The sequence below is a fragment of the Microplitis demolitor genome, chromosome 3 (genome assembly GCF_026212275.2).
Source record: "Microplitis demolitor isolate Queensland-Clemson2020A chromosome 3, iyMicDemo2.1a, whole genome shotgun sequence".
Taxonomy (NCBI): Eukaryota; Metazoa; Arthropoda; class Insecta; order Hymenoptera; family Braconidae; genus Microplitis; species Microplitis demolitor.
Genome location: NC_068547.1, coordinates 22533931 through 22546543, shown reverse-complemented (window position 1 = coordinate 22546543; position 12613 = coordinate 22533931). Strand labels below are relative to the sequence as shown.

The 12613-nt window shown below is 30.6% G+C and overlaps 1 protein-coding gene across 3 annotated transcripts in view; it reads left to right on the top strand.

The window, feature by feature from the left end:
• Positions 1–589: 589 nt before the first annotated feature.
• Positions 590–12613, top strand: part of LOC103569738 (storkhead-box protein 2) — a 116248-nt gene continuing 104224 nt past the window's right edge. Inside the window, exons 1-4 of one of the 3 annotated variants that reach the window (XM_014441891.2) lie at positions 1041–1120; positions 7609–8628; positions 8790–8883; positions 8979–9063. The gene's annotated coding sequence lies outside the window, so the exon portion shown is untranslated. Of the gene's footprint in view, positions 658–1040; positions 1121–7608; positions 8629–8789; positions 8884–8978; positions 9064–12613 lie in introns of those variants that run through there. The other 2 variants (XM_014441892.2, XM_053737326.1) reach the window with 2 other exon arrangements.

Here is a 12613-nt window from a genome sequence, read left to right as displayed (position 1 = left end):
TGATTTAATTATTTATTTAATAAAAAGTCAAGTAAAATTACCGGAGATGTGAACAATGGCAAGGATGAAGCACTAATGCATCAATATGAAGTTGGCTAGAGCTTCAAAGTACTCATGGTCCCCCATTGGTTCAAATTTTTCAAAATTAACAAATCAAATAATTTATAACAAAATCAGTCGATAGGCTGTGAGCCAATGAAATTTAAAAAATTTGAGTGATACTGAAGTTAGCTAGTGTCTAATAATTTATGGATTACTAGGGGGAAGTTAGTTGTGATCGGGACTCAAACTCAGTGTTCGGTGTCAGTATCGAGATGATTATCGATAATATTTAAAATTCAGTAATTAAAATAAATTAAATTTAAAAAAAAAAAAGTGTTCATATGTAATGATAGTGAAGTGAGTTAATTTTCGAACAAACGTGAAGTAAAGAATGTGAAAAGTGAATAAATTTTTTTAAAATACTCGGAAGTGTCTGTGTCAGTGTTAAGTCCCGGTCTGTTTATTTGTTTTAGTTATTTCGTATTTTATTTTTTGTCAGGTCGTAAATAAATTGGTCAGTGTCAATAAGTATGAGTATGAGTGTAGCTGACAATTGATAATTTTAAATTTTTGAAAAATAATTTGAAAATATGTCTTTAGATAATTTAAAAATCAGTACGTGTGTTTTTTTTATTTTTATTATTTTAATGAATTTTTTTATTTATTTGAAATTTATTAATTATTTCATATCTACTGCATTCACACTCATCAATGAGTAGTAAATTTAATAATTGACGTGATTAAAATAAATTTTTTTTTTTAATTCGAATTATAAAAAAAAACAAATGGCGATGATTAAGCACTAATGGGCAATAATATGAAGTTGGCTAGAGAGTTGTTATTGTTTTTGCAAATTTGAATCAAGTGTCTTCTGATTGGTCAAAAATTTAAATCGGGCTCTAGTGATTTCTGGAGAAATTAAAAATTAAAAATTAGGGAGAAGTTCATTGTGGTCGGGACTCAGGCTCGGTGTTCGGTGTCGATATCTCGAGACGGTTATTGTTAAATTTTAAAATTAATTTCAATTTAAATAAATTAAATTATTAAATAAAAAGTGTTTATATGTGTTAATAGTGAAGTGAGTTAATTATTTTTCGGACATAAGTGAAGTAAATGATTGGGAAAAGTAAATAAATTTTTTAAAAATAGCCGGGAATGTCTGTGTCAGTAAAATCTCGATCTGTCTATTTGTTTTAATTATTTCTTGTTAGGTCGTAGATAAATTGACCAATGTCAATAAGTAGTAAATTTATTAATTAGTGATTAAAATAAATTTTTTTTTAAATTCGAATTTAAAAAAAAAAATATAAAAAAAAATGGCGATAATTAAGCACTAATCGGAAATGGTATGAAGTTGGCTTGAGAATTATTGATGTTATTACAAATTTGAATCAAGTGTCTTCTGATTGGTTAAAAATTTAAATCGGACTCTAGTGTTTTCTGGGGAAATAAAATCCTACCAAAAACAGATTCTCTGTATAACATCGCGCCAAGTACACGTTTAAAATTTTTTACAAATAAGAAAAAAATTATTTTTTACAAAAAAAAAGTCAAATCGAAAAAATACCAAGTACCTAGTATGATGCAAAATCATAACAAACATTTTCATAAAATTTCAAAAAAAAATTGTATAACAATATTTCAATGTACTTGGTGTGCTTACAAAAGAGTAAAAAAAACATGTTTGATTTTATTAGAAATTAATCTTGCTTGAGTACATGTAGTAACGCACACCAAGTACATTGAAATTTTGTTACACAATTTTTTTTTTAAATTTTATGAAAATGTTTGTTATGATTTTGCATCATACTAGGTACTTGGTATTTTTTCGATTTGACTTTTTTTTTGTAAAAAATAATTTTTTTCTTATTTGTAAAAAATTTTAAACGTGTACTTGGCGCGATGTTATACAGAGAATCTGTTTTTGGTAGGATTTGTTTTCTTTTTGTCGTGTTGATTGTGAATAGTTTTAATGTATACTATTAGAAATCGACTTCCAAACTAAACTCAAAAAATTCGTCTTAAAGTAATGCGTAGTCGTGATATATAATACGTGAGGGTATACTGTTTATAGTATTATTTTTTAGAAACAATATAATAGTACTAACTAATAATTTAGTACTGCCAAACATTATAACCTGCTTGATCTATTTTTATAAGACAAATAGTTGCAGTTGTTTAACGACAGTTCCCATTAAAATTAACGTCAAATATATTCATCAACGTCGGGCTTTTCTGTTAATAATTTTAAATATCAAATGGTTTAGTGGTTTGACTCCTCTTCCAGCATCTTTCACCTATTACAACTAGCAAATGGTGCTAAGTACTTATCTTCCCTCTCCTTTGACCCAAGGGTATGCTTTTCTTTTTTTTCAGAATCTCCATGGACATATGAATATATATATATATATATATATATATATATATATATATATATATATGCACTAGCTATTGCTTGCGCGCTTCGGTTGACACGTCGTAATGTTGGATGAGTCTTTATTTTTTATTTATTATTGAAATCAACATCTTAACATTTCCCGTTCAAATATTCGTAAATATACTTATTCTCTTGCACTTTTCTACGGAAAAAAAAGTTGTAAGTGGTTTTGAAAATTTTTAGAATCATCTGATGCGTCATTAGTTGTTAGTCTATAATAATGACTTAATTAGAGAAAATTATGCGTATTTTCGACGCAATTAGTAAGTAAAAATATTTCAATTGATCTACATATATATATATATATATATATATATATATATATATATATATATATATATATATATATATATATATAGCACTAAATTGCCTGATTTTGGTACTGTCTAGCGGATATAACTATATATACAAACTGTCTAGCGGAAATAACTATATATACAACGAAAGGGTTTAAAATTTTGACGTAAATATTGACTGCAAGTTGTTACCAACGTTCGTAGAAAGTTGACGATAATCTACTACCGCAACCTGTCACCAACTGTCTGAGAAAATTGAAGGCAACTTTTCGTCAATCCTGTCAACAAAGGGAATGCCAGCTATTGTCATACATTGGAACAGTAATTGCGGCCAACTTGATAGCAAGTTGCTACAGTTGGTTGCCACTAGCTCGCTTCCAAATTGATTATCAGAAATCGCTTAATAAAGTTGTATATTTGAGCTCCAACTTAACTCCTCATTATAAACCAACTCAATATAAACCGATCCGATTTATTTCAATTGCAATCGTTTGTTGGTCGTTTGTCGATCAATGTTGACCTATCAAAGTTGTTTGAGGGTTAATTGCTTAATTATGAAAAAGTAAATAAAAATTAACCTTTAATTTTTTTCATTGAACCCCTCTATTTCGATATTTTTTTTATTTTTTTATTTAAATTGTTAGGAAAACGTTTGTCGGTGATTGTTGGTGAAAACAAATAAAACAGTAATTTATTTACAACAAAAATTTAATTAAAAAACTAGAATTTCCATTAGTAGTCTTCAATAAATAATATTTTTCTTTTTTATAATGATATTTTGTTTTTGTATAATGATATTAAATCTTCCGTTAAAAAATTAACTTAAAAAATAATTATTTGTTTCCATTGATTAAAAACCTGATTTCCAAATTTCGCCAATAAGGTATTGACAGGTAGCGCCATAATGTTGTTAGATGTACGAAATTACCCTAAAAACCACTTTAGATTAAAACTGACAGTAATTTGACAATGGAAATTATCAACATGTGCTGGCTGAATTGGCCGACAATTTGATAGCAAAACTTGAAAATAAAATTAGCGGTTAATTTTTTTTTAAATTTAGAGGTTACTTTTTTTTACTAGAAAAAAACCCTAATAAAAGTTCCCATGAAATTTTTGTCAAATGTCTGTCAAATCCGGGCTTTTTCGTTTTTGACGATAATTCGTATACGACTTTCAAAATGAATTTGCATTCAAATTCGGGTAGTAAATTTACGTCAAATTGTATAGCAAGTTGTATGCAAATTCTCGTCAAAAACGGAATAGCCCGAAGATGACAGACATTTGACAACAATTTCATAGGAACTTTCCCTAGGGTTTTTTTCTAGCCAAAAAAAGTAACCTCTAAATAAAAAAAAAATTAACCGCTATTTTTTTTTTTTCAACTTTTGCTGTCAAATTGTCGGCAGATGCGGGCGGTAAATTTCGGTAATTTCAACTGTCAAATTACTGTCGATTTCAATCTGGAGCGACTGTTAGGGCAGTTACGGCAGACGTCAACTAACCCTAATAGCACAATTTGCTTGAGCAAAAGTTTACTGTACAAAAGTTTCGTTGAATTTTTCCTCAAATTTCCGTCAACTTTGGACTTTTCCATTTTTTACGACAAGTTGTATGCAACTTACTATTGAATTTGACGTAAATTTACTGCCCGAATTTGAATGCAAATTCACTTCAAAAGTTGACTAGAAAAAAGTTGTCTTTGATTTTCAGGCAAATTTTATGTCAATTTATCGTTAATTTGACTTGAAAAATTGTTAAGTATATTTTTACGCTCAAATTGTAGACAGTTTTACGTAGAAATTTGCATACCTTCTGAAATGGTAAGAATAAACATTATCGACCGTTTTTTTTGTACAAGTTTACCCTGATAGCCAAGTTGGCGAGAAACTGACGAGAAACTTGCAGCCGCAACTGGAACCAAGTTGATCGCCAACAGTTGGTACCTCCAATAGTTGATGGACATTTTCTGAGAAAGTTGGTGGCAAAAGTTGCTTGCAAAAGTTGGTGATCATAAGTTGACGGTAAGTTTACTTTCAATTTCCTCAGAAACTTGCATTCCAGTTGCGGCTCCATACTGCCGCCAACTTTCTGAGAAAGTTGGCGGTAACTTGTAGCCAAAAGTTGCAAAAGCTGAAGTTGTCGATAACTTGTCGTCAAGTTGGTCGGAAACTAATGAATGACCAACTTTTTCTCGATCAACTCGTGTTATCAGGGTATCTTAAAATTGAAGAAAAATTAACCGCGAATTTTCATTTTCAACTTTTGCTGTGATATTGTCTGCAGATTCAGGCAGCAGATTTCAGGTAATTTCAACATCAAATTACTATCAATTTCAATGCTATTAGGGTAAGTTTAGTAATTCCAAGTATTAGCCGTGCTTAGCTGAATTAAGTCCTCTGTAAATTAAGTTAAGATTTAGCATAGTAGAAGCAAAGCATACTTATTAGACTAAATCTTAACTAAATCTTATTAGGTACACGTATAGGATTTAGTTCAGCCGAATACGGCCATTAATGACAACATCTGTACCTATCATCGCGCTAAATGACACGATTTTGGTACCACCTTTAAAAGCCACACTCTAAATCTAATTGCTTAGCAAGTTCTACAGTGGAACATTTACGGGTAACTTAACAATAAGTTTCTGGGAAGTCTTGGCTGGATAATACTTGCGTGCAAATTGATGCAAATCAACTACCGTCTGAACGTAATTTGACAGAAAAACTTGCCATTAATTTGAAGTGAAACTTACAGTCAACTTAACGTCATTGTCTGACAGTAACACTTGGTCGAATTGAATTCAAGTTACAGACAATTTACTGTCAACTTGAAGGTAACTGTTTGCTCTCCAACACTTTTCCTTCGAATTGGCTAATACGGCAGTAGCTTGAAGTTAACTCACGGTTGGAGGCTATCAGGGACCTCGCGAATATAACTAGAGAGAACATACAACATTCAAAATTTTTTAGCAATCCACAAATTATATTTCCTAAATGAAAGGTATTATTTGACGCAAAATTTAGTTTTAGTCAATAATAATAACTTAATTAGAGATAATCATACGGATTTTCAACGCAATCACTAAGTAAACATTATACTTTAATTGATCACTACATAAATATATGTACATAGCACTAATTAAAGAGTTGGTGTCAATTAAATGCGACCAAATTGGAGACAACTTTTAGCTTTTGGAAGAGTTCCTATAAGTTGTTATCAAGTTTCTTATAACTTGGCAACCAATTGCGGCTAATTTAAGGAAATGCCAATTTCTGCGGTCAACTTGATGACAAGTTGCGACAATAGATTGTCGTTAGCTTGCTGTCAGCTTGACTATCAAGGTTGATACTGCTTAGCGAATAGAACTACACCATAAGGACGTTAAACATGAGTTTTACATAATCGTAAAAGTTTTTTTTGCAACTATATAAAAGCATTCCTAACAGCACAGTTTGCTTTAGCAAAAGTTTACTTATAAAATTTTCCTTGAATTTTTCATAAAATTTATGATTATGAAACGAATTTACCCTGATAGCCAAGTTGGCGAGAAACTGACGAGAAACTTGCAGCCGCAACTGGAACCAAGTTGATCGCCAACAGTTGGTACCTCCAATAGTTGATGGACATTTTCTGAGAAAGTTGGTGGCAAAAGTTGTAAATCCAAAAAGTTGACGATCACTTTCTGAGAAAGTTGGTGGCAAAAGTTGCTGATCATAAGTTGACGGTAAGTTTACTTTCAATTTCCTCAGAAACTTGCATTCCAGTTGCGGCTCCATACTGCCGCCAACTTTCTGAGAAAGTTGGCGGTAACTTGTAGCCAAAAGTTGCAAAAGCTGAAGTTGTCGATAACTTGTCGTCAAGTTGGTCGGAAACTAATGAATGACCAACTTTTTCTCGATCAACTCGTGTTATCAGGGTATTTATGCTCATAAAAAATTTGCATACGAAACCAGTTCAGCCAGATCGCGGACGAAAAGTTCCCCTTCCCAAGCACCGTTTAAGCTGTGAGTGATGCTAAAATGATGTGAAAGAAGGGGAACTTTTCGTCCGCGATCTGGCTGCACTGTACGAAACTATAGTAAAAAATACAGACTGAAGCACCGCTGGTGGCGAAAAAACAAATCACTGCTACAGAAAAATTTCAATATTTACTGAATCATGGCATTTCTTACAACTTTTTATTCTCTGGCAGTGCCCTTTTCGCATGAAAAAATTTGTAAAAGGATTAAAAATGGGGGTACTATAGTATATGCTGGCCTAATTTAATTATTTAAATTAGTTCTCATAACTAAAATGGGTAAAGTTTCATAATTTTATGACGAACAATCAATTATCTTTCGATTGCAAAAGGAATTTTCTAGATATTTTGTTTTTTAAAAAAGTTTTTAAAAATTGGAGCTAAATACCGTTCTGTCTACGGTTTAGAGACACTGTAGGCTAGCGCCATGACACTTCACACATATACATGTGTTTGAACGTGTACTTGGCGCGAGACACTACCGTGTCTCCTGATTAAGGGGAAGCTCATTGTGATCGCGACTCAGACTCAGTGTTCGGTGTCAGCATCTCTAGATGTTTAGTGTTAATTTTTAAAATTCATTTTAATAAAAATAAAACGGATATTTAAAATGAGTGTGAATGTTGCAGACATCAGATGAATTTAAAATTATAAATAATTTTTTAAAAAATATTTATAAAAAATGCACTTATAAATTTCTAAATTTTTTAAATGCGCATTTTTTTTAAATTTTGTTTTATTAATTATTTATAATTTTAAATTTGTCTGATGTCTGCTATATTATCACTCATTATTTAAATTAAATTATTGAGTGAAAAGTGTTTACGTGACAATAGTGAAGTGAGTGAATTATTTTTAGAGCATCAGTGAAGCAGAGATTGTAAAGAATGAAAAAAAAAAATGGCGGTGGTGAGTGTTGTCAGTTTAAAAATTCCCAATTTATTTTATTTCATTTTAATTTTTGAGTTTTATAAATAAATTGATTGAATATTTTGATTTTGAAAAAATTGAACGACTCTATAGAAAAGTGAAATTTATCTTAAATCACTAAATTATTATTAAATATTAGACAGAGGAAATTTCCATAAATATGAACAGTGGCACTAATAGGGGACAGTTTGTAATTAGCTATAGAATTATTAGATTTATCATAAATTTGATTTAAAGCATAGCTTCTGGTTGGTCGAAATTTAAAAAATTTTAATCTGAACTCAACATTTCGAATTCGGGTAGTGTTAACTTTGCAATTAATTGCAATTAAAGTAAAATATCAATTTAAATTAATTTATTAAGTGAAAAGTGTTATTAAGTGACAACAGTGAAGTGAGTGAATTACTTTCAGTGCATAAGTGAAATAATTAAGTGTGAAAAGTGAAAAAAATTTGAAGAACATTCGATCTTGTGAGCCAATTCTGAAACTTCCTGCTGTTTTTGAGCTCAGAAAGCTAAAAAATGTCATTATTGGAAAACATTTGAGCTCTTGGAGCCCAAAAATGGTTGGATAAAAAAAATATACATTTCATTGAAAACAAGTAATTTTGTACGATGATATGTTTGGAAAAAATTGATCGAGGATTTACGATGTCAGTAAAAATCAAGGCGGAAATCTGTTAAAATAAAATAATAATGGACAATTTATTTCGCTGATAACGTCTTACGCAATGTTAAAGGTCACATCATGAGTTATCGGGAATCGGTTATCAGAATAATTGTTTTTAATTATGAAGGTTGAATCGCAATAACATGGTTACTATAAATATCGCATCTTATGAGCACATGACTCAAATTCAATTCTGTACTTGGCCTGCTGATACTTGGATCGCCATTAAAACGTAAGACAACTATTTTTGATAATTTATTTTACTCAAAGTTTAAATCTCAAAAACACATTTTATTAATCAAAGAATTTCTTGAGATTTTTATTTTTATAAAATTAAATTTTCGTAAAAAATGCCTGAGTTTGAATAATAATTTTATTGTTTCTGAGTTACAGAGTCAAAATGTCGAAAAAAATTTTGTTATTGCTGTCAATTTTCTTGACGATCGTACTTTATTCTAATGCAGATGACCCGTGTGCAGACAAATGGGTAAGGGATAATTTTTGATCGATGAATTGAAACTTCATAAAAACCCTCAGGATTGAAGATTCGTCAGAAAGTTTAACCTGTAATTATTTTTCTAGTGTCATCCCTATATGGGTTACTACTGTTGTCCCTATTATTCTTGTAGCAATTACTGGTTCCAAGGTATTTGCTCAAAAATGCCAGGTTAGTAAATTTCATCTGATTTTAGTTCAATTGATTTACCGGTGGTTGTGCAACCGAGATTTTCTCAAAAATACCGGCTGGAAAAATAATAAAAATGTGTAATTCAATGGACTAAAATAAGTTTACCATTTATTGAGTGAGATTGGACAATTTAATTCGACGACTAAGATATGATTTTTGATGATATGTATTTTTAGTCAATCAATGATAATAATAGAATCTATAATTTAATTTAGGTTTATATATTATTGTCTCTTTCTCTGAGTGTACCTCTGTCATGAAATACAATATTCACTATTTGAATCCGAATGAAGTAATTTACTTTCATAAAACTATCAATGAAAGTCATTTCCAAAATAGTTATTTATTATTATAAAATATATATGAAGTTATTACTAACTTATTATATAACGAATTATATAACATACATTTAGGACTTTTCATAAAAAAATAATTGATCATTATCGCCGTAGCTAATAAACAACTAAGCAACAATAAAATTTTTACAAAAACGTTATATTTTACAAGATTACCATCTCTTGTAAATTTTATGGACTTTCCATGATAAATAAAGGGGGATATTGTTTAAATCAATTTCCCACGATATTTTATTTGGTACATTGTCACTTTGTTGGTCGTTTTCTGCGTTTGACCAAGTGCGTGCTTTCGCCTCTGCGTCGGACTGCGGAAGAGTGTTTTGTTGTCAGCAAAGCTAAATAAATATACTCAAACACTAGTTTATAACTAAACAAAATAAAAATGGCAATAAATTTAAGAAAATTAACCTGTCGATACTCATGAATTTACTCAGAATCAGTAATTTGGCGATATTTATATACTTTGTTGCGTAAAGTTTTCCCCAGCAAATAAACTGCCGACTGTTTTATTGTCCATTCATGTATGTGCAGTATGCAAAGCGCAGGTAATATACGCGAGTGTAGGAGGGTGTAATATTAAAATAGGTGAAGGTAGTTTACAATAGCTTAAAGTTGCATTACAAGTTAGTTACCTACGCTTCTTGCATTAAGCGCTGGGTATTTTATCATAAAAATAAAATATGGATAAATATAAACGTGACAATGGATTAAGAATGCGGGGTAATATTGTCTCGCGGTTCACATGGCATATTACGTCGGCAAATAATTGAATTTTATAGAAGTAATAAAAAAAAAAAAAAAAACAATTTTTTTTTGCGAATTGTGGGACATTTTAATGCAAGTGCTAGTACGATGCATTGGCTGAATAATTCATCGGCACATCTATCTATAAAATGTAAAATATAACTTTCTTGAATAGTAGGACCCATAGGTAATTTAATATAAAATATGATATATTGGCTGTTTTATCGCGATGAAGAATTTGAACGAGTCGCGGTGTGCATAGTGTGGAAAGTGCACCTGAAAGTGCACTGGGGATCAAATGTCTATGGCATTCACTCGTTATATTGCGACTTTCCTTATATTATATTCGATGAGACTACTCCTTTATATATAAATATATATATATATATATATATATATATTTATATATGTTAGTATTTATTTATATAAATAAATGTATGCATGCATGGATGCATGCTGGAGCTAGATGTAGGCAATCTATTACAAAACCTACTCTGCAAAATTGTTTGTTATCATGCCGAGGAATCCAATTGTAGGAAAAGTAGATATGTGCTTTTATGATTTTGCTCGAGGAGTGAGTGCTCATTTATTATTATAGCGCAGTATGTTTTAATAGATGTGGGTTTTTTTAAGTTTTAACGGGCAATTAATTTTATAGCCGATCAATTGTAACCTGTAATTTTCTTTGTTAGACGGTTCATCGGGTGTCATCTTGCTCTGGTGTAATTAATGTTTCTTCATCGGTGTTGAGGTTAAATTTATATTTTTTCATGTGTAGGATGAATATAATTAAATTGGTTTCAAGTTTCTTTTACATATTTTATTCAATTTTTTGTTTAATTTTAAAAATTTTGCTCAGACTGAAATTCAATTGAAGCTAAACATTTTTTGATCTCAGTTTAAAGTTACAGACTAGAAAATATTTACTTTTTCTCAGCTAAAAAAATACTAAACACGAATAATTTATAAATTTAAATTTCAATTGACTATAATTAGATTCTATCAAACTTCATAATTTTTTAAATTTAAATTACCCAATTAAAAAAAAATAACGAATGTTCAAAGTCTAAACTTCGATGCTCACATTGACCTAGCAGCCACATATGTACTTAAATTTTCAAAAAACGCATTATGACTTTTCTACGCTTAGTTTGCTCTCTCCTTTATTATTTTATCTCCACATCCAATAAATTAAAACAATAATTTTTCCAATGCCTCGACACGTTAAATGTGTTTGAGCAGTGATATCGAATATCAAATTAATATTACAATATTTCTATTCTTATCCCACGGATAATCCTTCGCATCCTCTCACTCGGATTCCATTGCTAGAATACTAGTTTCTTTTCTCTATCCCTCTATATGTATGTTTATAAATTGCCCACCAAGCAAGGTGTTGCACGAGGTATTCGTCGAGGGTACACAGCTTACCAACACACGGCTATGCAATAATAGCCGAAGATAATGAGCAGTATCAACAAATAGCCATCATCATAGACATGCATATAACAACAAAGTATAAGTAATGTTAATCAATAACCGTTTATCGTTAATGGCCATGGGTCTTATCTGTGTAGAACAAATGAATAAAAAAAAAATATATATATATATATATATATATATATATATATATATGTATAGATATATATAAGACTCGATGATATATTAATACATTTATGCTCGCGGCCAAGTGTCATGTTTATGATGCAAACGAGAGATGTCCATCATGTGACCTGAAAGCGTTTAGTGCCGGCAAAAAATAATAATCCGGACGCACGATCTCACAACGGTGTTCATTGTACATTGTATAAACAACATAACATAACACTACGTGCAGCAAGCAATTGTGTATAAAAAAAGACATAACAAACATTCGTGGGATCGCAATACAATGATTGGACCGTTGGACTGATTTTTATGTCTTTATAATCCTCTTGCCTCACTACAGTTCTTTCTCCGTGTAGTACTGGACGAGACTCAGTCCGACTTCACTTAACTCAAGACACTCGGAAATTTCACTCTTATCAATTTAATGGCCATCGTTCGAACGCCGAAAACAAGCTCACGTTCGACCGCAACCAAACATTTTATTCTTTCGATTGTTTGACACTATCTTTGGCCTTATTGCCGACGCTAAGTGATTACTCTCTATCTCTTTCTTTCTCTTTTCCTTTCTGTCTCTTTTTTTCAATCCATATCCGTTATATGCGAACAGTAAATCACCTTCGCTGCTGATATTTAATCAATTGCTACAAGTTTCAGTGACAAATTACTCGAGATTAAATTATTTTACATAATTTTCTGTGTACTGCAGCTCTAATTACAAAAAAAAAGATAAAACACTGCAATTATATTAAACAATAGTTTAGATTGTAGATGTATACCGATGACAAATTGAGGACAAGAGTTGAATGTAGATCAAAAAAAAA